This window comes from Podarcis vaucheri (assembly GCF_965113315.1).
Source record: "Podarcis vaucheri genome assembly, chromosome: 3".
Lineage (NCBI taxonomy): Eukaryota > Metazoa > Chordata > Lepidosauria > Squamata > Lacertidae > Podarcis > Podarcis vaucheri.
Window position 1 is genome coordinate 107,040,927 of NC_138761.1, and position 17,748 is coordinate 107,058,674.

General features: G+C 45.4%; 1 long non-coding RNA gene across 1 annotated transcript; it reads right to left on the minus strand.

Annotated features, from left to right (window-relative positions):
- Positions 1–949: 949 nt before the first annotated feature.
- LOC309528376 lies at positions 950–9,235 on the minus strand. Its single transcript, XR_014217723.1, has 3 exons — positions 9,199–9,235; positions 4,511–4,571; positions 950–1,126 (listed from the first exon to the last, which is right to left on the minus strand). It is a non-coding gene; the product is annotated as an uncharacterized lncRNA (long non-coding RNA).
- Between the last annotated feature and the right edge of the window lie 8,513 nt (positions 9,236–17,748).

Consider the following 17,748-nt stretch of genomic DNA (forward strand, 5'->3'; position numbering starts at 1 on the left):
GCTGTGGTTATGACCTTCTGGAGCACCTTCCTCTCCCTAGCTGTACAACTGGAGAACCAAGCACAAATACAATATGTAAGTATGCTCTCTATGGAGCCTCGGTAGAAGGACACCAGCAGTCTCTCACTCAGATTGTTCTTTTTTAAAAGTCTGAGGAAATAAATTCTCTGCTGGGCCTTCTTCACCAGAGCAGTGGTATTTGCGCTCCAAGTCATGCCCTGATCCATAATCACTCCCAAAAACCTGAATTCCGCCACCCTCTCCACCCGTTCCCGTTGATATACAAGGGCTGAATGTCCGCCTTTTTTCCCCTGTAATCCACTACCAATTCCTTGGTCTTAGCCGTATTGAGAGCCAGATTGTTCTCTCCACACCAAACACAGAGCCGCTCCACCTCGTCCCGATAGGCGGACTCATCCCCTCCCGAAATGAGCCCCACCACCGTAGTGTCATCAGCAAACTTGATGATTTTGTTGCTGGAGTAGATGGCTGTACAGTCATACGTATAGAGAGCATAGAGCAGGGGACTCAACACGCAACCCTGTGGTGAGCCGGTGTTAAGGCTGAGGGCTGTGGACACAAAAGGTGCAACTCCTGATTGTCTCGCCTCATTCCCTAGCTCTGTGTAGGCAATAAGCCTGCACCTATCTAAATTTCCTCTTTGAAAAAATGCACAAGCTCGGCTCTTTGCATTTTGGTCACCATGGGGAGGCCATACAGGGTTTTCGCCCCCGACGCTTCACTGACTCCAGTGTCAAAGGTCACCTGTCTGTGGCATGATGGGTAGTAGAAGCCCATTTTCATGCTGCAAAGACTGAACAGCATTTCACCCTCGCTGCTCACTGTGTGTGCTATATCCCAGGAAAGAGTGAAGCAGGCTTAACAAATTTCTACAGAACTAGATCACTGTATTATTTTTAAAAATTTGGTCAGTTTGCTTGCTGGCCTGCGAACCTGAGCTGACTAAAACAGCCCGTATTGTTTTCCAAGTGCTCACCTTTCAGAATCACCACATCCATCACAAAAGGAAAAAAAAAAAAACTATGAGAGGAAAACTATCGTAGACTTGTTGCCCGAGCTCAGAGACAAAACCTCCACTGTTTGAATGCTCTTGGTCGCTGCTAGTCTTTGGCATGAAGGAGCACATGAAAGGAAACACAAAGTGGATTAAGTATGATGGCAAATAATCTGCAGTGCTCAGTTAGGAAACTTGCTTGTCATTATCCTCTGATTTCGGTTCCAAACCTTGAAACATTTATAAGCTGCCTTCTCCTACTACGCTTTGCCACAATTGTGTGCAACATGTAAAAGGATCTTGGACCGACTAACGTAAAAGGGGAAACCATGAACACCAAAAGATAGATATCTCCCCGAGTCATACATGTGGTCTGCCAGTGATTCCTCATCGCCAAACTGAGTTGTTCCTCACTCCCTTCTCAAGCCTTTCCCTGTTACTGTGGTGCGCCTTACCCAGGTTGGATAAGTTTTATGTGTCCATAAGATGACAACAGCCAAGGAACATCTTATCAGCCAGGGCTCTTGTGATGTATCTTGGGTTTTTGTTCTTTGGTCTTGTGATTCAAGAGAAATCTTTAGCCAGTGACTTCATAGAAGGGAGATATTTCTATCTTCATAGATTTGTTTCAGCATTCAGGGAGAAAAAGGGACCGTGCTGCTGCTTCAAGACTGCCTGCCAACCAGCTGCCCCACTCCTTCTCTCTGTCCTAGTTTGTTTTTCTTTTCCCTGTTGGGAAAAGCACAATTTCCACTTTGTGTTCATGCTTAAACTATGTAGGCAGTATATGCACAGTAGGGGAGGTAGGCTGTTTGGTTTTATCCTGTGTACCATTTTGCACACTTTTCATCTCCCCCAGCTGCAACGAAACATGTCTCTCCCATATCGGCCTCTACAGCCACAGAAGGTGCTGCAACCATCCAGTAGCTTGACGTCACCCCCAATGGCACAGAAGGTTGTGGGATCTTCTGGAGCAGTCTGTTTTGGGGTGGGGCAGGCAACAAGGGATGAGACAAAGGGGAATGCCACCCATGAAGTCTTGGCTGCAACCCTGGGCTCATCTGGGAGGAATTGTAGAGTTGAAAGGGATGCCAAGGGTCATCTAGTCCAACCCCCTGCAATGTAGGAATCTCAGCTAAAGCAGAATATAAATTTAGTAACTAAATAAATAAACCCTAAATAAATAAACAAACAAATGGCTCAGGACCGCAATACCTCAAAGACCGCCTCTTTCCATATGAACCTGCCCAGACCCTGAGATCATCTTCTGAGGCTCTTCTTTGTGTGCCCCCTCCTCGAGAGGTCCAGAGGGTGGCAACACAAGAACAGGGCCTTCTCTGCAGTGGCTCCCCGTCTGTGGAATGCTCTCCCCAGGGAAGTTCGCCTGGCGCCTTCATTATACACCTTTAGGTGCCAGGCAAAAATGTGCCTTTTTAACCAGGCCTTTGGTTGATCTGATTGACATCCTATGCCCATTTAAAATCTCTCTCTCTCTCTCTCTCTCTCTCTCTCTCTCTCTCTCTCTCTCTCTCTTTTGGAGAGAGGGTGTTATTGGGTTGTTGTTTTTATTTTGATTATATATATATATTGTGGTTTTATATTCTGATTTTTGTTCTGTGAACTGCCCTGAGACCTCTAGTTATAGGGTGGGAGATAAATAAAATTTATTTAATCAATCAATCAATCAATTAATTATTAAGCAAAAGTTTAAAAAAATCCTGTTTGAAGGACATCTTGAAAGTAATATTTGGATGAAATGCAGATGCATAATAAAGGCACGATCTAGTTGTATTTAAGCGCTTGTGAATCCCGCAGATACAAGTGGGAGAGAGCTAGGTATATGCTTTAACACTCCCAATGAAAATAGTGTGGGACAGCTGCCTTAACTGTCTAAGGCAAAGTTTGTTTTTTATCTTTACAAGCCTGGCGCATACATTTTTAATCTCCTGGAAATAAACAATTACAGGAATGTACTGTTCTTTTTTTTAATGTACATCCATGTTATTTAAAAACAACCCTTCGATATTTTCCCGCCTTAAAGTAGATCTTTTCTCTTACCCGAGCAAGTTTGCCAAGAACTGGCGCCTAAGATCTGGAAATACTTCGCGATCTTCTCACGAATGCTCTTTAGAAAACTACAGTGTTCGTCATTCAAATGCTTTCACGTTTAAACAGAGCTGAAATGGGGGAACTCAAAGTGAAACGCAAAGGAAGCTGAAACATAAGCTTATTTATTCTGTTGTCCAGTATGTCGGGGAAAGAGCGAGCGATAGGAACACTAATCTCATTGTTGATTTACATCAGAGTCCTTTAACTTCTTAGTCTGGATAATTTTCTGTACCTGTTGGACTGAGTTTGTAAATGTAGATTGAAGGAATAATTTATCTAATTATCTTGACAAGCAGATCAATCAAGATAATTCATTTAAAATGTCCATTAAAAAAAACAGCATCCTAGAAGCAGTGCCTTTTCATTTCATTTCATTTTCTTCAAACAAGTAGCCATTAGTGGCCGAGGAAACAGGAGATTGATGCCAACTCCCCCCCCTTTTGCCCACCCCCTCAAGTCTCTCTTCTAGAAAACAGATGTAATGTTAGTGCTGTTACTTTCGCAATTGCAATAGTTGGAGTGGAGAAGTTCTCCCTCACCCCGCCCCTAGGATTTTAAGAAAAAGGACCATTGAACATTGATGGCACGTATGGAAAAACCTATAGAGGTTGCAGTGCATATTTTCCATAACAGGGGTGCCAACTTGAATAAAATATGGGGGCGGGACAGGTAAGCTGATCACATGACACAGCACATGCACACCATTTGAATGGCAATGCCCATCAACTTTGGCCCCCCCTGCCTCCTCAAATATTTTATGGGGGGGCACAAAGGGATCTCAGCCCTTGGGAATTGGATCCTATGTTCCACAATGAGTGAACAAACCTTCGTCCTGCAAATGTAAAGGTAAAGGGACCCCTGACCATTAGGTCTAGTCGTGGCTGACTCTGGGGTTGCGGCGCTCATCTCGCTTTATTGGCCAAGGGAGCCGGCGTACAGCTTCTGGGTCATGTGGCCAGCATGACTAAGCCGCTTCTGGCGAACCAGAGCAGCGCACGAAAACGCTGTTTACCTTCCCGCTGGAGTGGTACCTATTTATCTACTTGCACTTTGACGTGCTTTCGAACTGCTAGGTTGGCAGGAGCAGGGACTGAGCAACGGGAGCTCACCCCGTCGTGGGGATTCGAACCGCCAACCTTCTGATCGGCAAGTCCTAGACTCTGTGGTTTAACCCACAGCACCACCCGCATCCCTATGAAGATAAATGACTGATGTACTAATCTGAAATGGTGAAATGGTCATTGTACTGCCCCCCATGCTACTGGTAGGCAGGCCACCTTTTTTTAAAAAAGGGAGAGAATATTCATTCCTCCCCATTTTGAAAGGAACAACAACCCAAACACGGTGTTTAATGTAGCAATGGGGTTTGATGTAGCAAGTGCTTACCCGTCCATTTAAAGAAAAGCAATGGAAGTCACCATTCCTCTGATTTCAGTGGAATGCGATCCTGTGGATAAACACGTTGAGTATCAGGAATGTGGCCAAGGACAATAATACACATTGTTTAATCCAAATATATTTGAGCGTAGTGCCCTTTTCAGGCTGCCATCAGAAAGCAAAGGACAAATCAAATGGGTAATAATGATTGCGTGCGAATGCCTAGTACATACTGAAAGACTTATAAAGTTTCACTTCGGCTAAAAATGTTGATACACTGCTGGTCTAATGAAATGAAAAAACACCATCATTGCCCAGTTCACCATAAAGGAAATCAAGGATACAAGTGGCTGTGTAAACTAACCCCTGTTGTCTGTCAAAGGAGCTGTCCAAAAACCTTTTAAAAAAACACAAAAAACCATAATGAAATTTGATTGTGGTAACAACTGAAACTAAACCTCTTAATGGAAGTCCTCGCTCATTTATTTTTTATTTTTTAAATTTGGTAATGTTAGTCAGTTGCATTCCTACAGGGCAATAAGTCCTGAATGGAAATGGATGCCATGGACCTCTAAAAATCAGCCCATGTCTGTAAACTTTATTTGAGAGAATTGGCACCTTCAGTGGGACAAAGAAAGGCTGCAGCTAGTGTGCTTGTGAGGTGTTCTATGTAGTATACTGGTGGTTTGTTTGTGGTATACTTGGATCCCTATTGCTTCAAAAATGTACATGAAAGAAGCAGAGAACAGAAACCAAAGGGATCAGTGTTGTACAATTTGCTCCACACCTCAGTCTCCTGCGACATAATTCGTACAAAGTGTTCAGCAGCAAATATTAGTGAAGAAAGCAAAGGAACCAGAACCTTTGAAATTAGAAGTAATTAAGGATAAAATCAGAAAAGAAGCGAATATGAATATAGAAATGTTTTATAATTTCCCTTTGGCTAGCATACATATGCACAAGTTCAAATACGATTATGCTTTTGCATATTTCATGGTGATGTAAATAGACTCCTACCCAATCATTTAGTAAGATGCAAAGATAAATATTTTCCAAGAAAGTGGCGTATTGGAATGAAAACGAATGTCGAAGTTTTGTTTTTTTGCAGAGTTTCTATGCAGTATGGATTCAGCCCTGGAAACAATGAGGAACAGGAAATCTGTCAAGTGTTCATTGGTGTTCCTACACGGATGTGAAGGAAAATCTGAGGAAACCTTAGGTCATGGACATTTATTCTTACTTTTGATCATGAGTGGCTTTTTCAAGCTATAACCTTAAGTAATCAGGCCCAGTTTTGGGAATCAGCATCAGCGGGCAAATGTCAAGGCCTGCACAGCAGCAGGAACCATTGCCAACCGCTGGAGCCATCTGCTTTTAACTCTCCTTTCTGTCTTGGCCTGTTCAGTTGTCTCGTCTATGCGAGGGAACAGTGACAGGAGTTAGGAAAATGAGCAGCAGCCTCCATTTGTCTTGTTATTTCTCTCTGGGCTGTTTTATGGATTGGGCCCAAGGGGAGAAAACCCAATGGCCAGTGCCAATTTGCCAAGTGGAAAAATTCCTGCCTGGGGCCTGCGTACGGTGCAAGCCTATAGGTGTTTAATCTGAAATTAAGTCCCACGCAAGTTGATATTTCTCAACCTTCGTCTGCAATTTCACAGAAATTTAGTCTAACTAAAAACTAGTAAGATCAAACTAACTAAAAACTAGTAAGATCAAACCTATCCATTCTTAAGGAAATCAGCCCTGAGTGCTCACTGGAAGGACAGATGGTGAAGCTGAGGCTCCAGTACTTTGGCCACCTCATGAGAAGAGAAGACTCCCTGGAAAAGACCCTGATGTTGGGAAAGATGGAGGGCACAAGGAGAAGGGGATGACAGAGGACGAGATGGTTGGACAGTGTTATCAAAGCTACAAACATGAGTCTGACCAAACTGCGGGAGTCAGTGGAAGACAGGAGTGCCTGGCATGCTCTGGTCCATGGGGTCACGAAGAGTCGGACATGACTAAATGACTAAACAACAAGATGGAAAAACCAAGTCTTCAGTGATGCTTAGACACAGCTGCCCCCTGTATCATAAGCCGAGGAGGTTCATTATAACAAATGTCCCTTGAACAAAAGCCCTCAGCTTGCGGGGGAAATACTGTATGGTAGTTACATGGTAGAGAGAGAGAGAGAGAGAGAGAGAGAGAGAGAGAGAGAGGTGGGGGGGATGGGTTATGAATGTTGTCCAGGACACACGTATGTCTGTTCCACGGGAATAGCACCAAGAATACCTTTTAAATTAAGCATGCCTCCCTATAGGGGTTACGGCATCGCTTGATCAAAGTCCACTGGAAACAGCTGCTACAAGACTGTTCTTCTCTGTAACTTTTCACTGGTGAAACTGAAGAAAGGAACAGGGATTTTGGAGGGAAACGGGGTCAAGTGTTGTGATGGGCTTTTGAAAGGGGGTGGAGAAGGCAACACTCTTGAACAACAATTGCTTTTTGGCTGGATCCAAATTCTGGCAACAGCACACCTGTTTTTCGACAAGCCCCGCTTCCCCATCCCACCCTACTCCCCAAACCCTTTTGTGCCCAACAAATTGGCTCCGCTTGGGATTAAAAAAACAAATTTTTTCTAATGCAATGCAGGCATCACAAAAATTTCAACATCTTATTTTGGCATCCGCAGGCAGATGCATTGTCATCAGCTGCAGTGTGCTGACAAACTCGATAGAGTTAAAGAATGCCTGGAACCTTCCCCACCCCCACCCCCCTCTTTTTCTGGTTGGGTTTCTTTTCTTAATGAAAGTCTGGGCAATCATCGTGTCTGCATGGCAGCTCGCGGGGGACACTTTGCTTGTAATTATTTCTAAGTTAAACTGTCTATTTGACCCCAGACTACAAACGGCGAATTTGTATACATTTTATATGGTCTATTTTCATTAGAAGATGCCCACAAATTAGGTTCAGGCTGACTTGGCAGCATACAAGGATCTCCCACTGCCCCCACCCCTTCCCACGACATACGCTAGCGTTAAAGATTAACACAACTTGTGAGCGATGGGGAGATGCTAAGGAGGTTACTAGAACGTCCCTCAATGCCTCATTGTTAAATGAATAATAATAGGGTCAAAATGGGGCAGTTTAGTGGAGGGCAGTGGTGCTCAGTCCTTACCCACTTCTTCTCTTTGCCCAATCTTCTCCCGAAAACACATTTTCTTACAGAGGTCTAGATGCATGTTTGCAAATGTCTGCTTGGAACCCTAACTTAGGGTTGCCATATTTGTGGGGGGCTGGACTATATTTTGAAAAATAATAATAATGAATGAATTCCTATGCCCCACAAATAACCCAGAGATGCATTTTAAATAAAAGGACACATTCTACTCATGTAAAAACACCAGGCAGGCCCCACAAATAACCCAGAGATGCATTTTAAATAAAAGGGCACATTCTACTCATGTAAAAACACGCTGATTCCCAGACCGTCCGTGGGCTGGATTGAGAAGGCGATTGGGCCAGATTCAGCCCCTGGGCCTTAGTTTGCCTACCCATGCTCTGAAGCAAGCCCAGTTGTAGAAAGAAAATTAAAGAATCTCCAGTCTGGTAGGGGTTAATCCCCCCTTCACAGCCAGCCCTCCCTCAGCCTTCTACTGCATTCTGTTCTTCTCTGTCCAGTTCTTAGCATGTTTGCTTTCTTTATGGCCTGTGTTTTTGAATGTGTAATAGGTGTTCCACCATCTGAAAGTTAATGCGGGCTAGAAGGCCACTTTCGAATGGAGGCAACCATTTATGCATTTTGAATTGCAAGTGTGGGACGTGCAAAATAAACATTGCAGGGGGGAAGGCCTGACTCTTTCCCCATCCTTCAAAAGTTAATTGGCTATTTACCCTTCTGTAGTGTTGCTGTCCTCAGTGTAAAATCTACCCACCCCTGCAGGAGGCTACTGAATTGAGGCCAAAGAGGGTTTGGTAATTTCGAGAGCGGAAATTGTGCCTGATAGAATTTTCAGCCCCAGGGGGAAATAATTGCTCTTAAGGACCCAAATGATGTGAGAAGAAAACAAGTCCTGTCCTTGAGAGCAGCTTTGGATTTGTTGCAGGGAAGGACCAAAGGTCAGGGTACAGCCAGTGGCATAGCGTGGGTTGTCAGCACCCTGGGCAAGGCAAGTAATTTGCGCCCCCTAACCCGGGGCAAGGCAAGTAATTTGCGCCCCCTAACCCCTAACCTGCCGCCGCTGCCAGCTTCTTCTTGCTGCTGCCTGGTCTGGTCTGGTGTGGTTCTCTCCCACGCTCAGCGCTGCGCTGGGTGGCCGCTGCACTGTCCCTCCCCCAGATAGTCCCTCGCTCTCTCTCCGCACCGCACGCCTGGCACCCCCGTCCACAGTGGGCGGCGACCCGGCGGCTTGGATCGGATTCGCACAGCCAGCACTGCAGTGAGAGAGAGTGAGTGAGCCAGGTAGGGGCAGATAGCTGAGAGTGTGAGCGCGCCCCCCCCCGATGTTGCGCCCGGTGCGGCTGGCCCCCCCTGCACCCCCCACGCTATGCCACTGGGTACAGCATGTGATTTGCTGCAAAAGGTCTTTGGTTCAACCCCTGGCAACTGCAGATAGGGCTGGGATAGACTTGCATCTGAAACCCAGGAGAGCCACGTCCAATCAATGCACTGAACTGGGTGAACTAACACTCTGACTTGGTATAAGGTGGTTTACCTATGTTCCTGAGTCTCTGTTTCTGCATGGATACCTCAGTTCAGGATTCTGTCCCCGGGTTTCCCTCACGGCAGCAATCTGCGGTCCTTCTGAACTGAATCACGCCTAGCACGATATTTCTGCGCTCTCCAAAGCAAGAGAGAACATGCAATAATTATTTTAAAATAAACATCAGAGGGGCACAGGCTTGTGTTCTTTGGCTTTGTGTGTATCGGGATGAAATCATTGTTCTGAGCAGGGCTGCCAGTATCTAGTTTCAAAAGCCTGAGGTTTGGAAAAGCTTCGCATCCATCGAGAAAGTGTGTCAGCACCAGGAAAACCACAGTTCTCAGCCAGCCAGCCAGCCAGCCATCAGTGGCAGTTGTCTCATGGGCAAATAAAAGTCCACGATTCACAGCTTTTGCTGGGGGCTTCTCTAAGTCGCATTTCAGAAGCCTGCCCTCCGACGTTCCTCAGAGGAAAATAGGGATATTTTTCATTCCCTGCCCACCTGACTGTTATATACTGAGCTGAATAGGATCCAAAATGCAGCATTCTGATTGGTCCTAGAACAATAGGATCCAAAATGTAGCAGTCTGATTGGTCCTAGAGCAATGCAGCAGTATGATTGGTCCGCAGGAGCCACCCAATCCAGCTCCAGGTGGAAGTGAATCCACAACCTGATTGGCCTACAGTAGAATCCCGGAATTAGCCAATCACGTGCAGCCCATTGTGTAAATAATGTATATAAAGCAGATATTGTGGGGGAACTTCCATTCCTCCTCACCACTATGAGCTGAATAAAGAGCATGAAATCCAGTCTCGACTCCAAGTATATTTCACTGACCCTCCTCGAACCCCCTCATCTTTTTTTTGCCCCCCTTTCCTACCAGAAGAACAGCGAGTGCCCCCACTGCTCCACCAACAGGCCTTCCATCATCTGGAGAAAACGCCTTAATCCCAAATTGAGTTTATTTTATTCTTTGGTAGATTAAAAGAAAAGAAAAATACACACCAATAAAGAAATTTTTAGAAAGGAGCAAGATTAGGGCAAGATTAGACGCTGATGCACAAAGTATTTTTAAAAAATTAAATCAAAACTCCTTGTGCTCTGCTTCCTCTTTCTTCCCACCCAGGGTGACCCAGTCCTCTGCCTGCCCCTCAGAGATGGCAGGCAAAAGGTAAAGGTAAAGGACCACTGGACAGTTAAGTACAGTCAAAGGTGACTATGGGGTTGTGGTGCTCATCTCGGTTTTCAGGTCGAGGGAGCCGACGTTTGTCCACAGGCAGCTTTCCGGCTCATGTGGCCAGCATGACTAAACCACTTCTGGTGCAACCATGATGGAAACCAGAGTGCACAGAAACACTGTTTATCTTCCCGCCATAGCGGTACCTATTTATCTACTTGCACTGGTGTGCTTTCAAACTGCTAGGTTGGTGGGAGCTGGGACAGAGCAATGGGAGCTTACCTCTGTCATGTGGATTCGAACCGCCTACCTTCCGATCGGCAAGCCCAAGAGGCTCAGTGGTTTAGACCACAGCGCCACCCACATCCCCTCATAGAGGGCATATCATGCAGGGCTGGGCCTTGGCAATGGTAGCCTCTCCTCCTCCTCTCCCTCCATCCACTTAAACCTACTACATACGGTATATCTCCAGCTTACCTGTACTGTGAAGGGAATTTCTATTGCTTCTATATGGGACATAGTGTTGGCCACACAGCTGAAAAATGGTCAGAAAAGAACTTGGCTGGGTGTAAGGCTAGGAGTACTCTTGGCCAGGGGTTCCCAATCCCATCCCCCAGACAACTCAAAAATTGCAGTGGGTCTTGGCAGGCCATGTAACAATTTATTTTTCCTGCCTGTTGTAATGCTCTGTGTTAGATTTTTAAAATTGCATTTTAATTGCTTCTTTTTTTTTAAGGGACACGGATGGCGCTGTGGGTTAAACCACAGAGCCTAGGACTTACAGATCAGAAGGTCGGTGGTTCGAATCCCCATGACAGGGTGAGCTCCCGTTGCTCGGTCTCTGCTCCTGCCAACCTAGCAGTTTGAAAGCATGCCAGTGCAAGTAGATAAATAGGTACCGCTCCAGCGGGAAGGTAAACTGAGTTTCCAGGCGCAGCTCTGGTTCACCAGAAGTGGCTTAGTCATGCTGGCCACATGACCCGGAAGCTGGACACTGGCTTCCTTGGCCAATAAAGCAAGATGAGTGCCGCAACCCCAGAGTCGGCCACGACTGGACCTAATGGTCAGGGGCCCCTTTACCTTTACCTTAATTGCTTCTTTTATTTCTTACAGGGGGCATTTTATTGCATTGCAATTTGAATTCCATAGAATTCAAATTGTAATCTAGTCAAATGCAATGCAAAAAAGTAAAGGAAGCAACAAATATACAGTTGAAAGCAATACAAATATTTTTTTAAAAATTGCAAGTTTATTAAAGAAAAAACACAACACCCAAAAGGGGAAAACAAGCAAACCAAACCAAACCAAACCAAACCAAACCAAACCAAACCAAAAAGTCATCAACTCTCGTTCACAACACAATAAATATCAGCACATCCATCTTAACTGACACATACAATATATGCCCTCCAAATGTTCGAATAGATATGCTGGTGTTTATAAGAAAGCACCTTCAAATCTAGCAAGGGCATTAAGATCATGAATTTTTACCCTCCCAAGCTTAAAGTATATGTCTGGATAGCAACCACAAGGGTTCATGAAATCCTTCCCCCCCATTAGTCAACATATTACAAGAATGTAATTTAAAATAAATTTACATCCCTGAATATCAAGGATTTTTGCCAAGACAGGATTAATCTGGGCAGCAACTTCAGACCAAAACTGAGATATTACTGGACAATCACTGGAGTTAGCTTTTATAAAACAATAGCAATTGATAGGTAACATAATGAGATGGACTCTGCTTCACATGGGTGCTGCTATAGTTCTGTCAACTGAAGTCACTCGCTTTACCCCCCCTAGAAAGAGCTAAGACCGCAGTGCTGTGTTTGCTATAACACCTGTGTCCAGCAGCTCCAATGGCCAATTCCTATGTTTCTTGTGAAGTTTCTTCTCGATGGTCCAATTATCCAACTGCTGTTTTGTTTTACTGTAATCAGTAACTGGGTCAGACAATACAGTCGAAATCTGATTCCTAGGTCTCTTTTGATGTCAGGCCTTACTCAATAGAACTACTGTAAGCCTGTGTTTAAATGGTAGTTACTCCAGAGTTGAAACAGATTAAGGATTGCAAGCTAAAATGTTACTAGGCAGCCACTCCCTTGCCTTTTATTGGATCAGTTTCTGTCAAGTTGATACAGTGGTACCTCGGGTTAAGAACTTAATTCGTTCTGGAGGTCTGTTCTTAACCTGAAACTGTTCTTAACCTGAAGCACCACTTTAGCTAATGGGGCCTTCCGCTGCACGATTTCTGTTCTCATCCTGAAGCAAAGTTCTTAACCCGAGTGCTATTTCTGAGTTTGCGGAGTCTGTAACCTGAAGCGTCTATAACCTGAAGTGTCTGTAACCTGAGGTACCACTGTATAGAGTTCTTCTTTTGACCATTTCTGAAAGGAACTTGTTTGTTAATTTTTCCATTTCCCCCTAGCCCATGGAAGAAAAGAGGCACAATTCTAGAGCCCTTTCAATAGCAGAAGACTCCTCTACAGGGAAACCTTTGGCCAGCTCTCAAAAAGAGCCTAGGACTTCTCAGAGACTTGCAGGTACTGTATGTCTCCCCAAGCAAAACACGACAATCTGGAGAGCAATATTCTGAGCAGATGTTTCTCCTGCAGTTTTTTCTCAGTGTTGTTCTGGTATGTGTAGAATTGAGCAACGTACTCACATCTGGTTGAAAAGAAGAGAAGGGTTTGTTTTCTCAGCCACGAAACGTTTGATGCACAGTAGCCTTTGAGGAGCGGCACCCCCCCTCCCCTCAGAACCAAAGCAACTCAGTCAATCAAAGTACATCTGCTCAGTTTTAGCCATGTTTGTCAGCCAGTTGTTGGAGGAAACTGTTACTTGCCAATCTGTGGGAAATGAGTCATGAAAGAAGCTCAGATGCTGGGGACAGGTCCAATGCGAGCCTGAAACAATGTTCGCTATGTTTGGGAAGAGTTATTTTTGCGGAGGTTTTGGCCCATCTCTTGATTGCGCTCCCTTTTTCCCCGTTTTCCCCATGGTGTGTTTCAAACCCTGTGCCTTGATTTATATCTGTAAATAAATCCCCTTATTTATGACGATGTAATGTCTCTGGGGGCCACCAAGGCCCCAGCCACTTCATCGTGCTGAAAGAGACGTTACCTAAGATATCCATGATTCAGAATTGGAGCAGATGGAGGGAGCTGTTTTTCATATAAAAAAAACCCACTTAACTCTTGGGGAAGGTTGCCCAAAAAGGCAGGGAGGAGGGGGTGCCTGCAGAGGGGAGGGGGTGCTGGCCTTTGGGCTTGCCTATGAGTATTACATTCTGGGTATTTCAATGACCTGATCTATGTCTAAGAGAGGATGAAAACTTCACAAGGACAGATGTGTGTGAAATGAGTTTTTTTGAGTTCTCTATGGAAGTCCTGAGTATATTCATTATGCAGGTGCTCTTTTAACCAGTTCAGGCACTGGAGCTCTTACACCAAGCAGTGGTGATGTTCAGACTGAGATTGAACTGGGCACAACAACAGGGAGGAGGAAGAGGAGAAAGAGGAGCCAAGCGAGGGAATAGCCGGGACTGGGACACACTGGGGATGGGGAAGGAGAAATTGGTGTAGAGTTTGGATTTGATATCCCTCTTTATCACTACGCGAAGGAGTCACAAAGCTGCTAATATTCTCCTTTCCCTTCCTCCCCCACAACAAACACTCTGTGAGGTGAGTGGGGCTGAGAGACTTCAGAGAAGTGTGACTGGCCCAAGGTCACCCAGTAGCTGCATGTGGAGGAGCAGGGAAGTGAACCTGGTTCACCAGATTACGAGTCTACCGCTTTTAACCACTACACCACACTGGCTCTCTGTAGGAAACACTCACAGGGTGGCTGAGGATGATGAGGGGATAGGGGGTCGGTGAGCAAAAATCAGAGCAGCAGGATCCATCACCAGAGCCAGGGGGGCTCCTATGTCCATGAACATGGTGGGCTTTGAGGCATGGGGAGCAGCAGGCGGGACACTCCAGGAGGCAGAGGCAAGCCAAGGCCCACAGCCTAGCTCCCTAGCTGGCCAAGTGGGACTCAATAGCTCTGGGAGGAGGTGTGTGATTCCTCAGCTGGAGGAAGCTTGAAGCAGATGAGAGTCATATGCCTCATGAAGCCCAGATGCTGCAATCAGCATGTGTAAAAGGGCAACAGAGATGAGGCACTGTGTCTGCTCACTTGCCCATGTTGATGGACCTTGACTTCAATGTTCCTGGACCTTCATGGGACTGTGTTTTGGATTTAACTCTGGACTGTATACTGACTACTGGTCTTTGGATTGATCCTGAACCTCATCTCCTGACCTTTGGACTTAGCTTGTATGGATAGACCCCTGGACTTTGAGCTTTGGATTTGGCATACTGACTTGCTGACAGGTAGGCCGGACAGAGATCTTACACAGAAACTGGAGGCTCCACTGCTTCCTGGTTCTCTACCATGCTCTGATCCAGGCAGGTGTTTACATGAGTGTTTTCCCCTCCAGTCAAGTTGACCTGTGCATAGACTAGTTGGGCACTTTGCTAGTGGTTCTTGAGCTCCTGCTCTGCCCTGTTGCCTCCTCTTCTCTGGCCTCAGGGTTGAGGAGGGAGGGATTTTGAGAACCAGCCATGAACCCAGACAACTGGACTGGAAGACATTTTGTTCTGCAGTTGGAATGTCTGGGTATGGAGGCTCCTCAGCGCTGTTGTGTTGGGGTCGGCTGGAGGTCCTTCTCCTGTTTCTCTCCTCTGAAGCGGCCCCAGGTTCCAGGTCTGAACCCTGACAAGAGGGCAGGGAATGGCCATCTTAGAAACAACTGTCTGATATCGAAGAGAGCAGTTTGCTCTTGCCCAAAAGAAAAGAAAGGAAAGTACACCCTAGCCAAACAGAAGTGTAAGAACTCAAACACTCAGAGGGGGTAGCATGTTTTGTGTGTCATAAGGGAGCTTCCCCATTGCTGGAAGGGGAAAGAGGCTATCAGGAGCTTCTGTGCCTAAAACCAGGAACCTCTGGGCAGGGGGTGTTGTTTTGTGTGTTATAGTTGCTGAACTGCCAATACATCAGGAAGACCTTGTTGCTTAGGCAAGGGTGAATGGAGCCAGTCCAGAGCACAATAGCGTACATTCAGTACCCAGAAAGGTGCTCCAACCTGATTGAAATTTGGTACAAATTCCTGGCCCTGAAATATCATATGGGCTTGCCCTGCCCATCTAAGCCGGTCATTGGGCATTCCCGAACAAGAAGGGCTTTAATAGGATTCCTGTTTGGGCTGGACATCGCCTGAGCACGCTATGTTTCGGTTCAACTTGGCTTTGGCTCCATCTCCCTGGCTTACCTCTGAGAGCTGTTTGCAGCTCAGCTTTGACAAAGCCTCATGCACACACAAACAACAGCACCCTCCTTGTTCAGCAGTGGGAACTATGTATGTGCAAACTCTGATTAAAATAGTGTCCTGGGTCTAGGGAAAAACGCGCTAATAAGGGCCATATTTCCCTTATTATACAGGTCTTCTTTCCTTAGTTGAATCAGGAAAACCCCCTGACAGAACTGAGAACCTGCTGGGAAAGCCATGGAGGCAGAACATAATCATCATGGCCAGTAGCCTTATAAATCAAGTCCTTTTTTTCTGACATGGACCCTCTGACATTCAGCATCATTACATGTCTACAAATTCTAGTGTTATGAGAGAGGCAGAAAAACATTTTTGCTATCCACTTTCTCTATGCCACACACAATTATACGCTTCTCTTACTCACCTTTTCTCTAAAATAAAAAGTCTCAAAGGCAGCAATCTCTTCTCATCAGGAAATTATTCCATTCCCTTGATCATTTTGGTTGACCTTTTCTGAACCTGCCCCAACTCTACAAGATACTTTTTAAGGTGAGGCAATCAAAACTGTACACAGCATTTCAAAGCATTTGCACCATAGATTTGTATAATGACATTCCAACCTGGGCAGTTTTATTCTCTTGCTAATGATCTCTACCATGGAGTTTTCCTTTTTCACAGCTGCTGAGCCAGTGTGGTGTAGTGGTTAAAAGCGGTAGACTCGTAATCTGGTGAACCGAGTTCGCTTCCCTGCTCCTCCACATGCAGCTGCTGGGTGACCTTGGCTAGTCACACTTCTCTGAAGTCTCTCAGCCCCACTTACCTCACAGAGTGTTTGTTGTGGGGAAGGAAGGGAAAGGAGAATGTTAGCCGCTTTGAGACTCCTTCGGGTAGTGATAAAGTGGGGTATCAAATCCAAACTCTTCTTCTTTTACCCGCCATGCCCCCAAGTACTTCTTCCTGGTAAGTCACTGCCTGTTCAGACCCCATGAGTGTATGTATGCCTGCCTTTATATAAAACATAAATTTTGTACTTAAACAAACAACAACAAACAAATTGAGGGTTTTGGACTCTCTTCAGTTGTTTGGCCAAGTTGCCTGCCTTTTTGGGTCTCTAGCTGGTTTTTTGGGCGGTGCTTCACCTGTTTGGGGAGGACCTCTGAGCATCATCAGTTTTTCTTCTTCTGTGAAATGGGTTTTCTGTGATGTCCACATGGCTCTTTTTTCAGCTGGAACTCACTGGAGCTTAGTTCTGGCACCTCTCAGGTGGGAGCCATTGCTATTATAAGAGAACAAGGGAGGCATTCGTGTTGAGTTCCAGCACCTCTTTTTCTAGAAAAATAGACCTGAGTGTCCATAACAGTTTCTTATGTTTCCTAATGTGCCCCCCTGGCCTGAAAAACTAGTTTAATTTGATGAACTTTAATTTGTAAAGGGTTGTAAAGACTGCGGAGAGAATAATTGGGTGCACTTTCCCTACCTTGGATCAAATCTATGCTTCCAGGTGCCATAAGAAAGCTGCAGAGATAGTGCAGGATAGTGCGCAACCCAGAAATGATCTCTTTCAGCTTTTGCCTTCTGGAAGAAGGTACAGGGTTATAAAGACTAGGACTAGCCACCTGAGAAACAGTTTCTATTCAAATGCGATTTTGGTTTTAAACGCAGCGTAAGGTAGTCTCTATGGGAGTATATTGTATTTAATTATGGGGTATCAGAGTTTTTAGGGGGCTAAGCAGGCTGGGATAACTGGGATAGCAGGCTTGTTGGTTTCTGAATGTCTGATGTAGATTTTCAATTTTGTTGTTCTGTATGGGACAATGACAATAAAGATTATCACATCGTATTGAACACCACTAGCTGGCCTTAGAATTTTTGGGCCGAGTTGACTTACGCTTGCAGGTTACCTCCATGAAGCTGGTAGGTAAAATGGCTTCAGGAATGGAAGAACAGGGAGAGGAAAGAATCTGCTTCCTCCCGCTTCTTCACCAACTAAATTATTGTGGTTCCTTATATCCTTGTATGATGTGCTACATAGTGATGATCAGTGGTTACCCAAAAAGCATGTGCTGAACCTGA